Source organism: Manis pentadactyla, chromosome 12, assembly GCF_030020395.1.
Source record: "Manis pentadactyla isolate mManPen7 chromosome 12, mManPen7.hap1, whole genome shotgun sequence".
Taxonomy (NCBI): Eukaryota; Metazoa; Chordata; class Mammalia; order Pholidota; family Manidae; genus Manis; species Manis pentadactyla.
Genome location: NC_080030.1, coordinates 76,846,083 through 76,860,990, shown reverse-complemented (window position 1 = coordinate 76,860,990; position 14,908 = coordinate 76,846,083). Strand labels below are relative to the sequence as shown.

Sequence of the window (14,908 nt, the reverse complement as noted above, 5' to 3'; positions counted from 1 at the left end):
CCAGCAACAGGCCAGTGGCCACTCTCAGCCACACCGTCTTCTCATCTGACAGCAAATTTTAGTACTTGCAGAGAATAAAATGTGGTGAGCCAATAAACATGAAAACAGGAAAGTATTTTCTGAGGCAAACACATGTTTTCGTAACAGTGAGAGCAAGGCAGTTATAACTAGTCCCAGGATAGACAATCTGAAATCGTTGCCAAGAGAAGACTGTCCAATGTGAAAACACGGTTCAGCGAGGCTGCATTTTCACAGCCAAGTCATTAAATCTTGATGCACTAGCTTGAGGTTGTTTGTTGGGTTTTTTTTTAATTGTAACATAAAACTTTTATATATAAATACACCTTAAGCAGCCATTTCACAAATTTCTATGACCATGAAACCTCTCTAAAATTATGAAATAGAAAATCAGGAATTTACCAAGAAATGAATTCTTGGATTAAAACAGAGGAAAAAGAATTACGATCATCATCTTTATTATCATCTGAAGGAATCTTTAAAGTAAAATGTATAACATTGTGCTAAAAGTGATCTAATTTCATACAAGAGAATCACATTCATACAGGTACTTTTGACCTACACAATACTAGTCTTCCTGTCTTTGAACTTGTCTGGAGGGCACTGGACGGTAGGGTGATTCTTCTGCAGTCACGCACGTCTCCTCCAGAGAACTTGTCCTCCTTTTCTTCCGCTGCATCCTTTTCTCCTTGCCGTTCTTCCGCACAGCCTCTCACTCCACTCATACTGTTCTTTCAGTGTCAGCCTTATGAATCTTCAAATCAAACCTAACATTTTTAAGCAATAATTTCATTACTTGGTCTCTGATTATACACTCTTCCCAGAGTTAAATTTTCATTAAAGAATAAAGGTTAACAAAGTTCAACATGTGTTTGGCATTATTTTAAAAGGAATTGCTCTCTAGAAACCTACAGTGAAAACATAAGACTACAAGCTAGCAGCCGAAAGCATACACTCCATGCATTTGCCGTTTTCTTGCAGTAGAAACCTTCACTTCCTTACAAAGGTGTATTTCTTCCTGATTTTAGTTAGATCAGCTTAAAACAGAAAAAAAAAAAAACTCCTAACACCGTCACCAATAAACTTCAATTATGAACTGAATTATGACTATAAAATGTGATCTCTACCCTCTAAAGAGGCAGACAATATCAAAATGCCTTCATCCTATAGAAAACTCAGGAGCAGATCTGGAAAGATTCTAAACCCTTAAGAACGTTCAGAGGAAGGCAGGTTTGATCCTAAGGCCTAACAAGAAACATGGAATCAGCTCTGATTCTAGCCCTGATATATTCTCTCTCTCTCTCTAATAACTTTTTTGTTTCTAATTGAGCCACCTCAGTATGTTCTCTTCCTTTAGCCAGAGGCAGATCACTAAATAACTTAAAATCAATAAATCTCTCTCTTTCCCTCCCCACTTTTTTCTCCCTGTTTTAATAATACTTAAGTACCTCAAAGTGTTGCTGGAAGGACTCATAAATATGGTAAGCACTTTGAAGATGAAAAGCAATATATAAATGCCTAAGTATTACTACAAAATTTCAAGTAAATGAGCATGTGATTTAAATGGAATGCATGTACATACACAATCCACAGAAAGCTAAACAACTAAAGAAGCTTCAGTTAAGACTCATAATCCACATGACAGTAAGCCTTTAATATCATAAGATGTTTTCAGAGCTGAAGAACTTTCAGAGATTATTCAGTGCAGTCTTTAATTTTATAGACTGAGAAAAGGGAAGTCATACAAATGACCAAACCCAGGCATGCAAATGGGTCAGGAAAGACAACAGACAACAAACAGTCTTCTTAATGCCCACTAGTTCTTCTTATACCACTTCATGCTAACAACATGATGTAAAATACACAGAAGAAAGTAGCATGTTCAAGTGTTCACATCAATAGCATATTGAAATGTTGGTATTTATTGACACACATCTGGATATTGGTAAATATACTGGTTTAAGATTGAATTGTTTCTCATTCAGAATTAAGCATCCTCCTGTAGATATATCTGCCTGTTATTTGTATATTTGAAGCTATTTTCCCATTAACAAGAGTAGTTACAAGGACCTATCTATTAATGTTCTATTGATCCTCAAAAAATATTCAAGGGCTGCTCCACAAAATAAGTGTGGGTAAGGGAGGAAATGAGAGTATTTTCAGCTGACACCAACCACATGTGGAAGAGTTGGCAAGAATAAGTAAATGGCCATTGATACCAGTCTCCAAACTGACAGCTATTTAGCTAACTTGTCAAATGAGATGCTCCATGCCACTTGTGAATAGTATCTTTTTAAAGGTGACAGGTCAAAGTATCTATTAATGGAGTAATAATACACATCACCGTTTGATATGTCACATAACCAGGGAGCTCTGGCTCTAGGATGCTGGTAAGAAGGTCATCATATTACTAACCCAGGAAATCTGTTCTGGTTTAATGAGGCTGCCTTCAATTCTCTTCAAATAAACTGGGGCCCTCAAACTTTTAGTGAGCATCTGAATCACATGCAGGGGGTTGTTAAAACAGATTTCTGGCTCCATTACCAGAGCTCCTTATTCAGCAGAGCTGGGAGGGCCATCTAAAAGTTGCCCATTGGGGTGGGCAAATCTAATTTGCATTTTGAACAAGCTCCCAGATGATGATGATGTAATTTAGGAACACAATTGGAAAATCAGTGAGTTAAAGAAAATCCAATCCATAAAGGAAATCATAGCAGTCAGCAAATGATTTAGCTCTGCTGTGACTGAGTGCTTAGGTAGAAATATTTCCCCAGAGTGCAGAGAAGAGTTGGTAACTGACCACATAAAACTAATCCCTAAAGACACTGGAGTTTGCAAATTAATAAGGCTGAATCTGGTCCACAGGAGTTTTGTTTGACCCACATAGTCTTAATTTTTTTATTGAATTTGTTGTCAACATTTAAAATTCATGACATTTTATATAAAAATCCAAGTCCTGGCTTTTTGCAATAAACCCACACTCGGACACTGTGGGATCATAGAAGCCCCTGCTGGACAGCATGCCACGTCACAGCCAAGGTCTCCACCTGACTTGCTTCATTTGCTTGGACAGCCTACTGCTTTTGATTTTGTGTCCCTCTAAAGATAAGGAATCTACAAATTCCAATGCTTTTTTTTTTAGTTTTTCAGTTTAGTTATCTACTATACACAGCTTTATTAAATAAACCAGGCATGTCACCACTCCTTCCATTTCACTCTATTGTGTTTGAAAGCAGTGTATGTACACGAGGAAGAATGAAATGAATCTCATATCATGGCTGATTTCCCCAGGATTGGACAGGCAATTTTCCATTTTTACTTCACTTTAGAATAGATAAATGTTCTATTATGTAAGCTTCAAAGCATTTCAGAAATAAGAGAAAGATCAGAAGTGATATAAGATTTGCTAAGTAGAATTGATACTCCCAAATGCATATTTTGATAAATAATAAAATACACTTTATTTTCTTTATCTTACTTCCTAAAATAGTTTCTATATGTGTGTGCTCTTTGATTTTACTACTCAACCCTTACTTTTCATGTTAGTTAGTTTTTGTTAATTTAAAACTTTGATCTATTGTGTATATTTTAGAGAATTGTTCAAATCAATTTTGGAATGAGGAAGAATACTACTAAATCAAATATTCACATTATTCTTCCACAGTTACAGTGAACTTTTTTTAGAGGTGTTTAAGTTCTAGCTTACCTGGGCCCATGACCAGCATCACCTGGAAACTTACTAGAGAGGCAAATGATTAGGTCCCACCCCAGCCATGGAGGAACCCTGGGGTTAGGGCCCAGCCATCTGGATTTTAACAAATTCCCTTGGTAATTTGGATGTGCAGTAAAGTTTGAGAACCACTGCTTTAAACCACCAAGTAGGTACAGAAAATGAAAGTTCCTGTGCAAACAGTAAAATCTAAAACCAAAGGACTTGGTGAGAGGGATTCTTGAGTTAATTTTAAAATATACTTTTCCAATCAGTATTGTTTATCTCTATTCAATTGTGTTCTCAGAATACAGAGATTTTTCTTTTTCATCATTCTGAAGGTACTTTTGTGTTTTAGAATGTACTTTCATAATTGGCTTTGTTGAACTCCAAGGCTTATTTTATCTTAGACTGATAGAGGCCACAATGCCAGTGAAAAGGCAGAAAAACAAACCCACACTGTCATGTGCCTCACCTCCTTCAGTATTTTTAAAAGCTGTATGTGTGTAGACCATTCGGGCAAGTGAGCTGAAATATTTTCCATCTTTTTTATACCTCCCACCATCAGCATGATGATTCTTAATCACAGAGGCTTTCAAATCACTAGAGAGCTTTTAGACAATACCCTGGCCTAAGCTCCTTCCCAAGAGATGCCTCTTTGTTCGGCTTTAGATGAACCAGAGTCATTGTTACTCTTTTAGAAGCTATCCAGAGGAGTCTCATGTGCATTTGGGATTAAGAAGTCCTGCTTGCATCCCTCTCTAGCATTGGCAGTGACCTAAAAACTAAGTCTCAGACATCAGCCCTTCTTCCCTGTGGAACAGGAAGTTACCCCTCAGAAGTCTAGCAACTAAAAATTTGAATAACCATCAATTGAAATGGCCTAAGCACAAATCACTCTGTTCATACCAAGCAAAGATAAGAATTTGTGTAAATCATTCAGGCTGCCAAATACTTTTACCAGATAATTAAAGCCAAATCACTTTTCCTTTGCCCTGAAATTTTGGATAATTGGCTTAACTCTCCACCTTGCTCTGGGGTGTACACATAGCTGGAAACAAAAATACTGCATTCTGTGGCTTGCTTGACCTCCAGAGAGAAGGGGAGGCAGTAATCAATTCTTAATTTTACTTTGTGGGTGGAGTGTTGATACAACCAAATCCAAACGCTTTCAGTCTTTTGCTGGATTATTACTTCTGAAAACATTAAATTTGGATCAGAATTCAGAAACAAAATGTTAATTTCTTCTCTCCATCCTCCTCAAAACTCCTATTTGTTTACTTATTTTTGCAAACTCATGGTATTTTGTGACAATGTTCTCTTCCCACTATTTCCTCATGGCAAGCTAAAGGATCTTTGGTTTTTGACCTTTTGATATGAAAACATGCATTACAGTCATGCTTCTGTGGCTCTTTTTTTCTTTGATTTAGGGAAGTGGCAAGAATGTGTAGAACAATGAAGTTCACATTTCCTCTTATAAACAAATGAAAAGGGAAATTCACCAGTTTCTTACTGACTCCAGGGACATTTTCTTTAAAAAGGAAATTCAGAAAATATTTAATATATCTACAAAGACCACGATAACAGGGAAGGTCCAACATTTATTTTCAAAGTTTCAGCAAAATTGCTATATTCTGTATAGCAGCACAAAGATCTGACATGGAATCTTGTTCTATCCACAAACTAATCATGTGACTTAAGGAAAATTATCTAACATCCCTAAACATTGTTTAGTTTTCTGTAAAATGACCTCACAGGATTCTCCCATAGAGAGCTTAACTAAGGTAAAGCATTTGCCCATGACTGGCAGGGAGTGTAGAGTCATGAATGGTGCTCATCCTCATTATTACTCAAGACAGATTCCCTGAAGGCTCTGCAAACTCTTCCCTGTCTACACCAAACCGAGGTATTAAAAGATTGAGAATCGGTGCTTTCAGACATTTCCACAGTAGAAGTTACAAACAAAAGGGGAACTAGCAAACTCAAAAACTCTAGAATGTGTGAAAACCGGATAGGCAGGCTTTCATAATGTGGCATTCGCTTTGGAGAAGTAACCCACCAATATGAGGGCAATCGATCCAAATGGACCAGTAATTATGGAACTTGGGGGCTGTGTCATCAAGCAACTAAGAGAGCATCTTTCGTCCTAACTGCATTGGACTCTGGAGTGACAGGCCTTGGCCAAACACTGGCACAAGGGGGACACGTCAGCAGGGAGTACAGGACAAGCCAAGGTGTGACTGCAGAGCCCCTGGAGTGCGGTCATCTCCTGCAGAGGTCATTCTCCCAGCCGACCCATTGGCTCAGGGCTTTTGTGGGACCCTCCCAGCAATTCCCACTACACTTGGTACTCCTCACAGGGGTCTGCACTCCGAGGCTACCCTGACTCTCCCTCCCAGGGACTCCTCCAAGCTCTGAGTGCACAGCTTGAGGAATTATATGGTTGTAAAACACTCCCCGAAATCTGAGGATAGGAGCGTTCATAATTCACAAACAAACCTGAAAGGGGGATGTGGCTCTGCGCTCCCAGATGAAAGCTATTTTAGCTTGGGAATCACAGAAAATACAGGAAATCAGACAAGAAAGGCCTTGTCCCAGAGTAACAGCCTCACTCAGAGATTAAAATACGTCTGACCTTTGTCTTTGGGATTGTGTTGTCTCGGTCATACTTAGCTGCTCCAGCTGAGGGCTTCTGAAAACCTCCATCTGTGTGTTGGGAAACCACATCTCTGGGTCAGGGGGTGGTCTCTCCCTGAACACAGAGGAGCCACTTACTCAGGGAAGCACTGATCTGGGCTTGTGGCTTCTAAGCTGAGTAAATGGGGCTCACTAAAGTTCCAGTTTTCTTTTTCCTGCCTTAAATGAACTTAGAAACAGTGAAATGTGACAGTCAAGGGAACTCAAGTTCTCCAACTCATACTGAAGTTCTGTGACCATCACCCACTGATTCACTCACCTTTGGGGGAACTTGAAAGTCCAGATCTCCTTGGGTGGCTTCTCTGCTTGGAAAGCTCATAGGAGGACCTAACTATCAGGGTGTTTGGGCACTCAAGGACACAGCTGTGTCACACAGGGTCAATAGAACAGAAGCTAGGAGGCCCCAGGTCAGGAAACTGTTTTCTGCTTCTACTCCTGCCACTGAGTCACTGCCTCACACTCAAATTATTTCTCTGTGCCTCACTCAGTCTCACCTTCTATAAAGAGGAAATAATAATACCCATTCCTCCCTACTTTCTCAGTATATTGTCAGAAGAAGTTATTGCATATGTGAGCCCTGGGGAGGAAAGGCTTAAATCAAAGCATCATTATTGTTATTTCTTGTTGCTAAATAGTCTCCGTGGTGGTCACGGCTCTCTTCCACCCATAACCCATGCCCCCTCTGACCTGATGACCTGAACTTCAGAGGATGGGTATCGTGTTGCAGCTTCTGAAGGCTTAACTTCTTCAAAACTTGGCTTTTAATTAATTTACACAACACCTAATTTTGCTCAGAGTCACTTACTTCATTTTGCCAAAAATCATTCTGTACAAGCAGCATCCACTAAGATGCAACAGGAGCCACAATGAACACTTGGGTCACTAAGTAGATGAGTCTGGGGTGTAGACTCTGTCTCAGAGTGTACCATCCAATCAGACGGTGGCCATGTACTCTTCTGATCTCCTCGACCCAGAAAGAATAAGGTGACAACACTCAACCACGTGTCCTATTTGAACCACACCAACCATCAAACATTATTTCAAAACTTGCCTAGGGTGACAAGATTTTGGGACCCATGCCATCAGACTCTAACTCCCTTAACACAGTTCTCTGTTATTTTATATTGAGTGACCTATAATGATCACACTTGAAATTTTATTTTCAAAATTACCTTTTATTGTGGTAAAATCCATATAAAATCATTATTTTTCCCATGCAGTTTTCTGGGATTAAAGAACATAATTTCTTCAAAGTCTCTCTCTTTTTTTATGGCTGTAAATAACACATAACATTAGGCTTATCATCTTAACCATTTTTAAGTATTCAGTAATGTTAGTATAATCACATTGTTGGGCAACAGATATAATTTTATATTAACCATTTTTAGATATACAGTTAGTGGTATCAAGTACATTCATATCATTGTATAATCACCACCCCATCCATCTCCAAAACTTTTCATCTCCCCAAATCGAAACTCTGTACCCATTAAACAGCACCATTCCATTTCCCTGTCCCCTTAGCCCCTGGCAACCACACACTACTTTCTATCTCTATGAATTTGTCTACTTGAAGTATCTTACCTAAATAATATCATACAATATTTGTCTTTTCGTGACTGTATTATTTGACTTAGCTCAGTGCCTTCAACACATCTTCACTGCAGAATGTGCCAGAATGTCCTTCCTTTTGAACACTGAGTAACAGCCCATGGTACATGTGTACCACATTTTGTTTATCTTTCCACTGATGAATATTTGGCAGCTTCTCCTCTTAGCTACTGTGAATGATGCTGCTATAAACAGGAGTGCAAATATCTCCTTGGGACCTTGCTTTCAGTTCTTTTGGGTATATACTCAGAAATGGATTGCTGGATCATGTATTAATTCCATTTTTAATTTTTTGAGGAACTGCCGTACTATTTTCCATACTATTTTACATTCTCACCAACAATGTGCAAGAGTTCCAATTTCTCCACATCCTCACCAACACTTGATATTTCTGTGTTTTTCTTTTTCTTTTTAGTAGCCATTTTAATGGGTATGTTGGAATTCTGATAAGGGAGTAGAAGATGGAGGAGTAAGATTAAACATGTTACAGGGCATTCTCATATATTTGCATGTGACATTTCTTGGACAGGGTGGTGAAGACTAAAACAGTATGGATAACAGTCATCTCCGAGAACTGCACTTTGCTCCAGCTGCTGAGGAAGTGTACAAAAATGCATGCAAAGGATGGCAGGGGTTTTCCCTACCCAGGCAACAAGGGAAAACTCTGCCAGAGAGGAAAAGGAAGTCAGAAAGAACTTGATGCAAGGTACTCCCACTTACACACACTTGACATACAGATGTTCCAGCGGCCCAGAGACGTACTTTGTTTCCGTTTAGCACAGTTTCACTATAAAATTACCTGACAGAGCAGATAAGCCACAGAAGAAAGAATGAAAAGGGTCTTTTCAGGAGCTGGCAACAGAATGGAGAAAGCACGTATGCCTAACCCTGGTCAAAAATAGAAATTAAAAAATGAGCTAGGCAGTCAAGCCTAGAAAAACTGACTTGCCTCTTCTCTTCCACCACCAGCCCAAGATAATCACCAACAGAACGTATTTGGTCTGTTGCTCACTTCCCTTTCTAAGCTGCTGATGCCTTTCCTCTTCCGCCCTGGGGGCCCAGTACTGGCTGGCCTACTACTCTCCGTTGACCACAGCCCCTTTCGCTGGGATTCCACCTGCTCTCCACTCTTTGCTAGGCAATCAAAAAATTTGTTGGATATCTGCAAGCCATGGAAGTCAAACAATAATGGACAACTTGCAATTTTTAACTTATTTTCTCCTCAAAAATTGTGTTCAAAGCAAAATTAATCTTTTCCTCAGTGGTGTGCCAAGCACAGTGTAATGGGTGTGGTCTGCCCAGGTGCAAGTAATTCATCATCTGTAGGGAATTTAAAAATTTTTAAATAATAAGATGAATTTTTTAATAATAAACTAAAATAAATAATAAACTCAAGGGCATACTGCTTTTAATTTTTCCCATGCTCTCTCGACTCCAAACAATGTCAATGATAAAACACTCCTCCCACCCAAAATATCTTTTGTTAGTGCAAGTTATAAACAATTGCTGTGGTTACTTTTGAGTTTTAATAATACATATGAAATCTTCAAATACAAAAGAATATTCTTTAGTAAACATTGTATTCTACATGAAAATTAAGTCAAAGTACTCCTATTTGTATACCCAGAGACCCATCTGCCCACATTCATTTTGAGAGTAAGTTCAAAATAGTGCAGAATCTTTGAGCTTGCCTGAGAGTCAGTGTCTCCGACTCCTAAAGAACTGCAGGTTTATATGTTTAAAGCAATACATTTTAAAAACACAATAATTGTGAAGATAAAGAAAGAAAATTTTAGTTACTTCAATTCTGCCTCTGGGAGTACTGGAACAGAGTACAAAGCAGTATAAAATATTTTCCCTTTTCTTGAGAAATCATTAATGTACTATGATTATAATTTATATTTATACATAACTAAAATATTTTTGTTCTGTTCCATTTGATTTATTTTTAATTTTAATTCACTTATTTGCATGTTATATATGTTAAGTTGAATAATATTTTATTTTCTTATTTTCTGTTTCTTTTCTGGTTATTATTATTCATTTCATATCATGATTATTACTCAAATGTATTTTCTATCAGGGGTATTAAAAATGATTTGTGCTGGGAGTCAGAAATACTAGGTACATGGCTGCTCTTACTACTTCTTTTTCTATTTTGTGGATGATTCATTACTCAATTATCCAGCAAAGCACCTGACATCTGCACAGATCAAACCTTGAGGTCAGGGTCTCCAGAATATGGCAAGTTGGAAAGACCTAGCTTACGACTAGAATATGAGGCCAAACTGAACATACTGATAAAGTCTAACTCAGAGAATGAATTCTAGACAACCTAAGACCAAACTGATCTGGTTGTTTATTTCATTCATTTTCCCATAAACGACAGGCCTGGAGTATGCCCAAAAGAAGGGACCTGATATTTTTCATATCTACTTAAAAAGATATTTATGAACCTTCTTTAATCCAGTTCTATGATTATATTTAAGAAATGCCCACTGTCTTAATGTCTCCTTAAGTCATGTCACAACGTGATACACATCAAATGTAAAGGAACAAGTGCCCTATAATTATTTGAGTACTCTATGTTGAAATGTGAAACGATACAGATGGAGAGCTTCCTGTTATTCTTGCTATTTTGATAATGGTAAAGGATGAGCAGTAACAAGCCTAAAATCCAAAAGTTAAAGGGAGCAGAGAGCCAAAGGGTAGGGGAATTTTTCAACACTTTTTATGCCCCCAATCCCACACACTTCACTTCTTAAGGAAGCAAGAATTTCCTCAGTTCTTTGGAAGAAGTATCATTTGACTGAATCTAAAATACAAGGGTTGATTATTGCTGGGTCTAAGAAGTCTCTCTTCAGAATGATCTTGTGTAACTTTATGATGGACCTGGGAGACTCCATAATTGTTTTTGGGTTTTTTTTTTGCCTAATGGACTTTGGCAGAGGGTCCTATTTCCTATCAAATAGAGCACCGTGCAACGTTCTGTAAGGAAACATACAGGTGGTCCAAAGGGTAATGGAATGAAACTGAGCAAAAGAAATTTTAGGTTAGAAAGCAAGGAAAAAAATACCTGCAGCAAGTCTCATTATTCTTGGAATAATCTCCCTGGGGAGCTGGTAATGGCTCCATCACTTATGGAAAAAAAGTATGGAAAAAAATATTTGAGAGTATTTTATAAGGAAACAGCCTGTATTGGAAAAATAAAAAGAAAATGACCTAATTTTACATCTGCAATTTCTAGGATTCTTCTTTGATTGGCCTCTATGTCTGACAATTTGAGACTAAAAACACACAGATGATCTTTGGCCAAGTCTTCCAGGCAAGAGTCAACAGACTTTAAAAAGAAACATTCTTGACAATAAAAATCAGACTTAAAGTTATGACAAGGTACTTTTATTTCATACACATTTATATACTTATTTAGTGTATGTGGCTTACTGTAAGATCAAAATTGACATGTGTTTCCATGTACTAGTCACTGTTTCAACGTCTCTGTCTCTGCAGCTGATGCTAATACTGAGGCTTCCCATTAACAGTCAAATCCCATTTTTTAGGCTAAAGCAGGAAATACTACTTGGCACTGGAATACATATGAAAATCAGGACAACTTTCAAAGATATAATACAGGAAATCACCAAGAGAATATTCAAATAGTCAAAATGTGCCTAACATTTTAAACATTTTCTTCCTCTTTTAAACAAATGTTGAGCAAAGCTTCCTGTGTTTCAAAAGCAGTATCAGTGGACTCTCAAAATCACAAGCCACACATACTTACTATTCCTTCTCTTCACACCTAATTTCCCTGGCTTTATATGAGGTTTCCAGGGCTTTAAAGATGGCCTGTAGAGCACTCCTCTGTGTTTATGTTTAAAATCTTGTCTTTGTGGAGTAGGTAGAAAGTAATATTAGCCATTCACATCAATAACTTATTCCTTTGAGTTCCTTTTCTATGTAGAGAAATTAAGATATCAAGAGACATGACACCTGTCTGCAGGCCTTGACAGGCTTACAAGTTAGGTAGGAAGGAATGATATATCAATAATAATGTAAATAATAATACAATGCTGTCTGGGTTTCCTTTCCTGTAAAATGTAGGTAACAGTGCTTATCTGGTGATAAGCATGAGAAGGAATGATTACTGCAAAGCACTCAACACAGGACTTGGCACACCAAAGTGCTGCATAAAGGGTTATTGTCATTGCAGGAGAATTGCCAGATAAATTAAAATTTTAAAATAAAGGCCAGCTCAGAGCTGAGGAGGAGCAGAGGCCAGAGGGTAAGGCAGTCTGTGCCAACCCAGAAAAGTTTCTTGGACAAAACAGGACTAAAACTAGGCCTTGAAAAATGAGGAAGATCAACCAAAAGGCAAAAAGTCCCTGTTTACTTCCAAAAATGGCAATTGGCAGGACTATCCGAGATGATGACATGATCTTTCAGACTCCTTTCTTGAGCCATCCTATGCGCTGATTTCCGGTATCTTCTAAACCTGTTCTTCCAGGTCAGTGCAAACATCCCAGCCTAATCCATTTCTGTTCTATTCCAAATGCTTCTGAAGTACAACTCAAGAGCTCTCAACAGCCAGTACTTCTTGGAAAATGTCCAGGGGGCAATACCCTAGTGTCCACGGGGACAACAGGGAATGGGTTTTCAGAGTGGACACAGCTGCCTTTCGAACCTAAGTCAAAGCTAACCAGAGGTGATTCCATCCTAGTCAGTATGCAGTGACAGCCCCACACCCTTTGAGTCAATGGGAAAAAGTTTTCTGAACTCACTTTTGGGAAATGCTGCCAGTGATTCAGTACTACAAGCTGGCTCACTGGGACATCATAAGGGATATTTCACTCAACAGCCACCCCACCTCCATGATGAGAGATGAATTTCCCAGTGTCACCCACAGCACCCCTGCTAAGATAGGAGAGACCGTCAGAGGGTCAAGGGCAGTCTTTGCTTTACCAACATGATTAAAACTCTACAAGTCTCTTTGAGTAGATTTGTGTACTGTCCACACAGGGAAACTTTTAAGTAAAATGTGGCACTATTAATTGTGTTATAACAGCAGACGTAAATGGGGAATATCCCAGGCAAATCAGAATATATAATCATCCTATTTCAAGGTTTTGCAGCCCTGTCTTCTAAAGATAAAGGCATTCATCTGTCAAACATTTATTAAGCATGTACCATGTATCAGACATTATGATGTGTGCTAGAGATACAATATGAACTGTCTTTGCCCTAAAGGCCTTGGACCAGCAGGCATCAGACAAACACATAAATAAGCATTCATGAAGTGCTGTGCAGGTCAGGGAGACTTGGAGGCACCCAAGGCAGCGTGAAGAACAGGAGGCTTCCTAGAAGAGGCGCTGGCCTAGCTCCTTCCCCATCAAGCAGCAAGGAACAGTGATTGAATCTCAAGCTGAAATGTCTTGGAAAACAAAAATACCTAATATTTATCAACCATTTACTGTGTATCAGCCACTTAATACATAATATCTCACTTAATCCATGCTTCCAGTACTTCCATTTTACAGACAAGGAAAACGAGCCCTGAAATAGTAATTTCCAAGGTGTGACATTTTTAAAACAATGAGAGGATCCATGTTCCCTTCCTTTGAACATTGCTCTGACCAAGAGAGTGCAGTGGAAGTGACTCCATGTGACTTCTGAGGTCGGGTATAAAAGACCAAATGGCTCCCACTTGGTTTGCTGGAACAGATGTGTTAGATTTCTGAGGTGCTAATAAAATATCCAACTACTTGGAGACTGCCATGCTGGAGCGGCCACATGGAGACACTCTGGGAAACAATCCCAGCTGGGTACATCCTTAGCCATCCCAACCCAGGCACCAGACATGCTAGAAGTCCTCTCATAAGTGGATCCTCCAGACCCAGCATAGAACTGCCCATGCTGGCCTTTTTCTGAACCCAGACCCTCAGAATTTGCTGCCTTTTAATGCTTATTGTTACCACTAAGTTCTGGGTGGGTTATTTCACAGCAATAGTAAATGGGTCACAAAAACACATACCTAAGCAGGCAATGAAAGAGAATCCAAATCCAGAAAGTCTGGGTTAAAAAACCATTATTTTAATTGTTGCTTCCCAACCAACAGCACTTTTCTGCATGCACACCAGCACCTGTGGTAGCTGACACAGGACATTCCATGAAGAAAGTAAGTAGAGGTGGATTTGGAGAGAAAACAACCCATCAAGACACAGAAATCCTTATAAACCACATTAAGGAGTTTAGAACAATAGGAAGCCATTAAGAAATGTTAAAGCCGGTGAATTTTGTACTCAGCTTGTGTTTTAGAGGGAGGGATCACTCTGATGTTTACATGGAGGAAGATCTTGAGGAGAATGAGACTGGCAGTATTTAGGAGCCTATCAAAGTAGTTCAGGCAAGAAATAAGTCAATGGCAGACAGATGAGGAAGGGGATAAAATCTAGAAATAGCAGCTAGGTACAGGATGATTGAACGTATATGAACATTATCCACTGCCTAGTTCCATAAAATATTCTACAATCATTCTACCAAACCTGGAGCCAGAGAGAAATTGAAAGACAAGTAAAATGATCTAGAGATGCATGGTACACGTGTGCTGTAAGTTGAAAAGTACAGCTATACCTTTCTGTCCCTTCCTTCCCTTCTCTTCCTTTCTTCTTCCCTTCCCTCTTCCCTTTACCCTTTCCTTCTCTTCCGTTTGACAAGGTGGATGAGGAATGAAGAGTGATAGAAAGGCTATAGACAATCATTTTGAGAAAATATAATTATATTGTCAATAATGACAGCCAGGTTCTTCATTGTGAAAGAAAGTCAAAGAAAGGGTAAAGATAAAAATAACTCTGAGATTATGAAACTGAAATTGGAAAT

At 38.7% G+C, this 14,908-nt stretch overlaps 1 long non-coding RNA gene across 1 annotated transcript in view; it reads right to left on the bottom strand.

Moving 5' to 3' along the window:
* Window positions 1-516: 516 nt before the first annotated feature.
* Window positions 517-14,908, bottom strand: part of LOC130679827 (uncharacterized) — a 94,510-nt gene continuing 80,118 nt past the window's right edge. The window contains exon 4 of the long non-coding RNA XR_008992784.1: window positions 517-785. This is a non-coding gene — a long non-coding RNA (uncharacterized LOC130679827). The remainder of the gene's footprint in view (window positions 786-14,908) is intronic.